At 41.0% G+C, this 9,016-nt stretch overlaps 1 long non-coding RNA gene across 1 annotated transcript in view; it reads left to right on the forward strand.

Annotated features, from left to right (window-relative positions):
- Nucleotides 1–8,213, forward strand: part of LOC116562437 — a 109,895-nt gene extending 101,682 nt beyond the window's left edge. Inside the window, exon 3 of the long non-coding RNA XR_004273938.1 lies at nucleotides 6,516–8,213. This is a non-coding gene — a long non-coding RNA (uncharacterized LOC116562437). The remainder of the gene's footprint in view (nucleotides 1–6,515) is intronic.
- Nucleotides 8,214–9,016: the final 803 nt, after the last annotated feature.

Raw genomic sequence — 9,016 nt, forward strand, 5'->3', positions numbered from 1 at the left:
GGTACTCTGTACGATACTATAATGGTGGATGCGTATCATTACACTTTTGTCAAAACCCACAAAATGTGTAACACCAAAAATAAACCCTAATGTAAGCTGGGGACTTTGAGTGATAATCACGTATCAGTATAGGTTCATCAGCTGTAACAAATGTACTATTCTGTTAGGGGACACTGATAATGGAGAAGCTATGCATGTGTGGGGCAGGGAGTACATGAGAAATCTCTAAGGTTTTCTATGACCCTAAAACTACTCAAAAAATAGTCTACCCACACCAAAACAAAAAGAGGCATTTTATCTCTGTAAGCTTCCTCCCCTAAAACTGTAACTTCAGTCTAATTATGAGCAAAACAAACTCCTAGAGAGTTTCTACAATATTCTACAATATACCTGGCCCTAGGGCATGGTGCAGTGGTCATCACGCTCACCTCACACTATACCTGATCAGTACTCCTTAAACTCATCAAAGTCATGAAAAATAAGAAAATCTGAGAAAGCTTCATAGCCAAGAGGAGCTTAAGGAGACATGATTATTAAATGTAATGTGGTATTCTAGAGCAGAAAAAAAGACCTTAGGAAAACTCTAAGGAAATAAGAATAAATTATGGAGTTTAATTAACAATAATGTGTCAATTTGATTTATTCATTATAACAAATCCACGGTAATGATGTCACATGTTAATAATATGGGGGACTGTGGGGAGGTACATGAGAACTCTATCTGTTCAATTTTCATGTAAATTTGAAACTCTTCTTAAAAAACAATACCTATTAATTAAAAAGACCAATATGCCATAGACAAGTCACAGTGCCAATGTGTCTCCTTTCTGTAATTTTCTAAGTATTAGAGCTTTAATCCTTACTAGGTAAGACATACCAAATTATTAATCTCAAAGACATCAATGTATCCCAGAAATAAATTACAGATGGCTTTAGGTAAGAACTTGAATTAGACTGAGTGGGAACCTTGATATGTTTTCGGATATACGAATCTTGGGACATTAAGACTCTCATTAAGACTCATGTCACAGGATGAACACAGCTGCAGGAAATTGAGTTAGAGACTCAAGTAGAAGCAACCAAAACCACTCTATGTGCCGCAAGAGAATGTTAAAAATACCCAGGATCCATAATGCATATTTCAATCATAGCGATGTTAATACTGAACATTTAAAATATGTTCATCAAAAACAAAAATATTAATTAGATTTGGCCAGGTTTACCCTAGTAATGCATGCTAGGACCATTCACGTGCCACCTTAAACTGCTGAGGTGGTGTTGAGAAAATAATTTTTTATGAATATGATAGAGTTAAATGTCATCTTCCTAGTACAGATGTTCTAGTTCCCAAACTCAGAACAATTTTAGCAACTATTTATAATAGTTAAAATGAATCTTGGGAAATCAAATTCTGTTTTTTCATAAGTTTAGTTTTTTCAAATTGTTCATTATTTCGATTTCACTCTTTTATTGTTTAACATTTATCATTTAGCCTTGACTCCAAAACTTGCAACTTTGTATGAAAATCCTCAGCCTCTCTGTCAAGGTATAAATGATGGAAACACCTAAAGATCACACTTTCTAAGGCAGAGGTCCCCAACTCCCAGGCCATAGACTGACTGGTGTCTGTCAATGGCCTGTTAGGAATGGGGCCACCCAGCGGGAGGTGAGTGGTGGGTGAGCCAGCATCACTGCCTGAGTTCCTCCTGTCAGATAAGCGGCAGCACTCCATTCTCATAGGAGCTGGAACCCTGCTGTAAACTGCTCAAGAGAGCAATCTAGGCTCTGTGCTCCTTATAAAAATCTAATGGCTGATAATCTAAGATAGAACAGTTTCCTCCGGAAAACATGCACTTCTCTCCCTCTCCCCTCCATCTGTGGAAAAATTATCCTCCACGAAACTGTTCCCTGGTGCCAAAAAGGTTGGGAACTGCAGTTCTAAGTTCAAAATGTTCCAGTTTTTCTTACTTTATTAAGATAAAACTGATAAAAATTATATATAAACATATATATATACACACAGTACACAACATTATATATATATATTATATATATATGCTGCGCACGGTGGCTCAGGCGTGTAAACTAGCACTATGGGAGGCTGAGGTGGGGGGCTCAAGACCAGCCTTGAAGTCATGCGTTCAAGACAGGCCTGGCCAACAGAGTGAGACCCCATCTCTTAAAAGAAATACAAAAAAGAAGAGCCTTAAGCTTAGACCATCTTTTTCAGGTTAACTCAGCCTCATGTGATACTAGGTTAAAGTTCAGACTCCCAATCATTTGTCCTTTCCCATCAGAGTTTTCCTTCCTTCTCCTCATTTCTGAGTTGTGTCTGGATTCAGGATGAACCTTATTTATCCTCATGGACTTATGAAGAGAAGCTTCTGTGACATAGCTCTCCTTCTTGCTTTCCTTAGTGGCCTGTCTGCTTTGCTGTGGACTCTGCTGCTATCCACCTGGATGTTCCTACCGGCACTTGGACTTTTGGGCTTGTCCAGGCTCCTAATGCCAAAGTCTGCAGTGACTGTGATTTGTCGTATGAGGTCCCTGTGCTGTGTACCAGGGCTTAGCAAACTTCTTCTATGCAGAGACAGAAAGTAAGTACCTTAGGCTTTGCATGCAGTCTCTGCCACATTACTTTTCTTCTTATTATTGTTCTGTTCCTCCTTTTCCTCTCATTTTCTTCCTTCTCTTATTTCACCATCATCTTTTTCTATATTCCCTTAAAATTTAAAAAAAAAAAAAAAAAAAAAAAAAAAAGCAAACCCTTCTCAGGGCCATAAAAAGGTAGGCTGTGTCAGGAGTTGGCCTGCAGACCAAAGTCCGCCAAATCCTGCCCTGCAGGCTTTGTCTTCTGACCTTGGGCCCCTTCCTATTCTCCTACATGGATCCAGGCTCCTGTAGGCAGTCTGTGGAAGACTGTAGACTATTACAGGTCCATCTATCAAGAAAATTCCCTCTGCCCACAGCTTCATTGCTTTTCTACCATTCTGACCCCAGAAACAGAGCAACAGCCAGCATGTTCTTTCATTCCCTGACAACCTAGCTGGGTTTCGTTGGGATGTGATTGCTCAAGGACCAGTAGATACAAGGTGCTAGGTCTGCTTTCAGGGACCCTAGCAGCAACATTCCCATCCTAGAGACACGGTCTCTAAATTCCTCTCCTTTACCTCTCAGCAAAAGGTTTTCTACTTCTTTATGTTGGGTGGATCATGTCCTGTGATAAACTATGGTTTGCAGTAAAACTCTTCCACTATGTTACACCAGACTTGTGTTTTACTTCATAGAAGGGAGACTAGGGAATTGCAAAAATAACTTTCATTCTCAACCAAACTTAGCTTTATGTAAACTTCAAGATTGTTTTTTGTTTTGGAAATGGACAATTAAAAGCAGATCATTTTTCAATATGACACATTTTCTGATATATTCCTGAAATAATTATCCTAAATCTCCATATTACATAATCAAATACTTTCTGATTTATCCATTACTCAGATGTACACAAGTTTTCTTAAACAAGGGTGCACAAGTATGTATTTCATGTTACCAGACATCTAAGCTTCTTACTGCTGACCATGAATTTGCCATACCTTGCAGAAAGCACTTAGCATCAAGGTAAAGCCAAGTATTCTAAAGTTACATATTATAATCAGCTATTTAAATATTGTAAGTGATCATTTATTCATAAGACAAGGCCCTACTTTTTCCTTTCCAAGATATTTGTCCTGATGCAACAGCAATTAAAAGGCACTCATAATCATAATCACAGCAATTCTTATGTTTTCAGGCAGCTCTGCCCCACCCTTACATAGCAAGCCTCCTGAGATGTGCTCTGCCTCTGGAACAGAGAGCATCTGTCCTCAGCAGTGGCTCAGCCTGTGCTCCTGCCTGGATCACACACAACAGCCTCTGCAGTGACTCTGCCATACCCTAGGAACCATCGTCAGTGACCCAGTGGCACCCAGCAAATGAGAAGGCTGCTACAATGCTTAGCTGCTCTTTCCTTTCAGAAGATTCTTCACTCTTTGCTATCTGTAGGGTGAAATACAGCAGATTTAAAATTCCAAAAAGCATTCTACTTTAGATGCCCTGCAATATGGCTCAAGCTTTGATTACAGAAGAGGTAAAATGTATAAGATGGTTCATTATGAATTTAAAAAGATTTTTTTTTAAAAAAAAACCTTAATTTCATTCAGAAAGGCCAAAGCTGCCTGCCTGCTTCCTTACGTCTGTGTTCTTGTCCCCTCTTTCTCTCCTCTCTTTCTTTCTCTCTCTCTCTCTCTCTCTCTCTCTCTCTCTCTGTGTGTGTGTGTGTGTGTGTGTGTGTGTGTGTGTGTGTTGAAGAGGAGGAAGAAATATCCAGTCCCCATCACGAGCCTTCTTCCTGAAATCCTTGGAGAATATAAGGTGGGCACCACTGGGCTAGGCTGGTAAGGAATTGAACCTCCCACTTGCCTGGTCTGAAATTCCAGCATTAGAACCACCTCTTCTGGAGTATGTTCATTTGCCTTTTCAAGCAAAGTCATGAGTTGCCTCATCTATACTCCCACAGCTAAGGTGATTAAATGTCCCAGTTTGCCAGGAACTATACCATTTTTGAAAAAATGAAAGTCCCACATCCCAGAAAACCCAGGAGTTTGTCACCATACTACTGTGTTTAAGGGTCAGTGTTTACACTGTTATAATCATCCAGTTAGCTGCTGCTTGTCCTCACTAAATGTAAACTTGAAGGTAAAAATTATCTCAAGCTGTAAAAAATTTGGTGTTGAAAGAATGAAGGAGCATTTGAGAGAATGAGTAAGTGAATGAATGTATGCATGGATGGATGAAACTCATTAGTATGATAAGATTATCTATAGTTTTGAGAGGTTTATTTATCATTTTTCCTGAGAGGAGAGAAGCAAGATACTTTCCTTCAGTAAATTTACTCAGATTAGTGCATTAAATCTAATAACATGCTGGATTGCATACTTGAAGGTACTACTGGGATCAACATCAGAAAAAGTAAGTATACATGAAAGATCTCAGGGCATTGGGCTGCTGAAAGGGGTGAAGCAACCAGAGACCATGGCCAAAGCTGAACACAGGCTTCTTCTAGAAGAGAGCAAGTTCTATGGTTTAAATATATCCTGTAAAGTGTATGCGTTGGGAACTTAATTTCTTCTTCTTTTTTTTAAATTTTACTTTAAGCTCTGGGGTACATGTTCAGATCTTGCAGGATTGTTACATACGTACACACATGCCATGGTGGTTTGCTGCCTCCATCCCTCTGTCACCTACATTAGGAAGTCTGCTGCAGTGGAACTCATAACTGCCTCTTTTCCCAGGTGCTATGTCCCGGGAAGGTGAAGCTTTATTTATAAGTCCCTGACATGCTGCTGCCTTTTTTCAGAGATGCCCTGCCCAGCAAGGAGGGAATGTAGTCACAGTCTGCCTGCAGAGGCGTGGCTGAGCTGCTGCGGGCTCTGTCCAGCTGCTGTGTAAATGTCCTTGAGGTTTTGTTTATACAAGTTAAGTCTGAACTGCTTCAGTAACAGTGGACTGCCTCGGTAATGGCAGATTGTGTTGGTAACGATGGACAGACTGCCTTGGTAATGGCAGACTGCCTTGGTAATGGCGGATGCCATACCCATCAGGGAGCTTGACCTTCCTAGGCTGAACTCACACTGCTGTGCTGGCTGTGAAACTCTCAAGCCAGTGCATTTCAGATTGCTGGTCTTTGTATGGGTGGGACTTCTCGGGCCAGATCAACTGGCTCCCTGCCTTCAGCCCCCTCTTTTTCAGGGGAATGTGTGGCTCTGTCTCCCAGGCATTCCAGGCGCCAGTTAAAATGGCCACCCAGATTTGTGTGTTTTTTTTTCTGCTGGCAATCCATGGCGCTCGTTGGCCAGTGGGAGTCTCCTGGTCTGTAGGCCGTAAGGACCACAGGAGAAGTGCAGTATCTGAACTGGAGTGCCCAGTCACTGGAAAAGCCCCTGATGGCCTCCATTGGGTGGGAGGGCATGGTCCTGTGGTCAGCTGCACTTCCCAGGTGAGGCAGTGCCCCACCCTGCCTCGGCATGCCCTCCTTGGGCTACACCCACTGTCCAACCAGTCCCATTGAGATGTGCCTGGTACCTTGGTTGGAAATGCCATGATCACTTGCCCTCTGAGTTGCTCTTGCTGGGAACTGCACTCCGGAAGCTGTTCCTATTCGGCCGTCTTGGTGAAGCTCTCAAATGTGCATTTTTATAATTTGCTTGGCATAGGGTTAATGGAAGCTAACAGTACTTTGCCTTTTTCCTCACTGATACCCAAGGACCTGATCCCATCTCTAACAGGAATCTTGGGCATCCACAACTTCCCATGTTCAACAGCCTCAAAAGAAACATTTGTATGCTACATGTTATAAATTCATGGTGATGACTTTTCTTGGCTTATTACACACTGGATGTAAAGAATAAAGAGAAGTCTCTGGTATTGCTTCTACAAGAAAGAAGCATTTCTCAGAGCCCTGTGCCTTTATTTCACAGCAGACTTTTCAGTGGAAACCTCATAGCCCAGGAAATGGTGGCATGACACACTTAATGTGCCAGCCTAGGACATCAAGAGGCAAGGGGCAGCTTTGAGTTCATGAGGACCAACTCGACTTTGTCTCCAGAGAGCAAACCATTGATGGGTAAGACACTTCCAAGAATCTCATCAAAATTTGCCTTTTCTTTCACAAATTTAGGCGGCAATATGCTCAAATTCAGATTGCTCAAGTTAACTTCGTTGCTGCTCTGTGCACAGGCCACGGGTCTCAGTGCAACACAGAAGCCCTTCCTGAGGATCATGTCTGAGAGGCCAGACTTCTTTAGACAAAGTGTAGTTTCACTTGCCCCAGCTCTCCCTGCATATGTCAGATCAGCCTACTTGTAATAAAATTCACACAAAGAATTTCCAGTGGGAATCTCTCTGAACTGGATAGGCAGCTCTCTCCAGCACTGCCACCAGATGTTTCTACACCAGAGCATTTTCCAGCCTCTGAATGTTCTGGCGTCCTCCCTAGTGATCTCCCAGTACCTGCAGGTCACAGGATAACAGGGGCTGCGGTAGCCTCACCTAGGAGCTCCTGGAGCAGGGGAGACACAACAGTGGCAGAAACTTGATTTCTAATGGAGCTGTGTTGGGAGGAGGGACCCAAAGGGGGATGTTTGAATCATGGGGACACTCCACTCATGAATGAATTAATTATATTATCACGAGAGTGGATCCCTTATTAAAAGACAAATTTGTCTCCTCTTACTTTCTCTCATGCCCTATTTGCGCTTCAATCATGAGATGACACACCAAGAGGGTCCTCACAAAATGCCAGCCCATTGATCTTGGATTTTCCAGCCTCTAGAACTGTGAGCCAGTCCATTTCTGTTCATTATAGATTACCCAGTGTGTTGTATTCTGTTATAGCTGTGCAAAATGGACTAAAGCAGCAAGAGATCAGGATTTTGTTTCTGGTCCATCTTTTGTATTGGCAAATGAGCCGACTGTATAGTTTATGTCGTAAGAAGCGCAGATATAAAAAGATAATACATTCAGTGTTTTCTCTTTCATGTTCATTCAACTAAATGAGTTATGGCAAGTGTGAGAGGTGAGGGTGGGAAAAACACAAAGGTAAATGTGGCATATTGGGAGCTGGTATGAAGTCTTAATCTCAGAAGTTAGGAGGCCTGCATTTGTACGTCACCACTCCTATCTTCCAAATCTTGGGCAGGTTATACAGCATAATTAATCCTCAACTGCCTTACCTGTGAAATAATACTAATGATGCCTATCTTATAAAATTATTTTGAAGATTAAAAAAAATTTGACTTAGCATTTGACACGTAATATCTTCTTCATAAATGGAAGTTACTGTTATTTTTTATTAAGATAGAGCCCTTGGCATGTGGAAGCCACAGTTTGGCTCTTATTATACTAAAGACTGTGATGAGAATAAAGAGTGCTATAATCTTCATACACACAAAATGTTATGGGGCATTTGGAGAAGAAAGACAGACAGTGAGAGAGACAGTGGGAAGAGGGAGAGAGGTTATTTCTACCTGGAAAATTTGGGAAGGTATAATTTGAAGAGCTATTAGAGTATTATGTCAGACCACAGAACTAGCTGTGAACATATGACCTCTGGAAATACTGAGATAATGGCTTTTCCTCAACTTCATAAACTGCTAATTTCTTGAGTTTTGAGACAGCCTTAAACCTTTGCATACTTTGAATACTCTGTAATTTTGTACAGATCAATCACTAAATATTTTTATTAATGTTCATAAAATAGATTATAGCAAGTTGAAATATAATTTGCTAAATAACTAATATGCTTAAATGTTCATTAGTAGTATGTAAGGACCAAAAGAAAGTTTGTTCATCTTTCAAGGTTCTCTAAGCTTAAAAATTTTTTTTTAATTTTTTATTATAATTTAAGTTCTGGGATACATGTGCAGAATGTGAAGGTTTGTTACATAGCTATATACATGCTATGGTGGTTTGCTGTACCCATTAACCTGTCATCTACATTAGGTATTTCTCCTAATGCTATCCCTCCCCTATGCCCCTACCCCCTGACAGGCCCTAGTGTGTGATGTTCCCCACTCTGTGTCCATGTGTTTCATTGTTCAACTCCTACTTAGGAGTGAGAACATGCGGTGTTTGCTTTTCTGTTCCTGTGTTAGTTTGCTGAGAATGATGGTTTCCAGCTTCATCCATGTCCCTGCAGAGGACATGAATTGATCCTTTTTATGGCTGCATAGTATTCCAAAAGAGATAAAAATATTGCTTACTTTTCCTTTTCTGATAGAAGTTAAAGAAAGTTAAATGTGATAACCATTTTTTCTGGACAGCTCATCACTATAAACCTTCAGTCCTGCCAGGGGCGAAGGATCAAATTAGATGAGAGCTAATTGCTCAGGCTTGTTTCATTCCAAGTTCATCCTCATAGGATGAGGACTTAGCTTTGACCCTGGGAAACACAGACCCTGGGAATCCTGCGTTTACTCTTCTC

This window comes from Sapajus apella, unplaced genomic scaffold (genome assembly GCF_009761245.1).
Source record: "Sapajus apella isolate SASKATOON/1434 unplaced genomic scaffold, GSC_monkey_1.0 scaffold32, whole genome shotgun sequence".
NCBI lineage: Eukaryota > Metazoa > Chordata > Mammalia > Primates > Cebidae > Sapajus > Sapajus apella.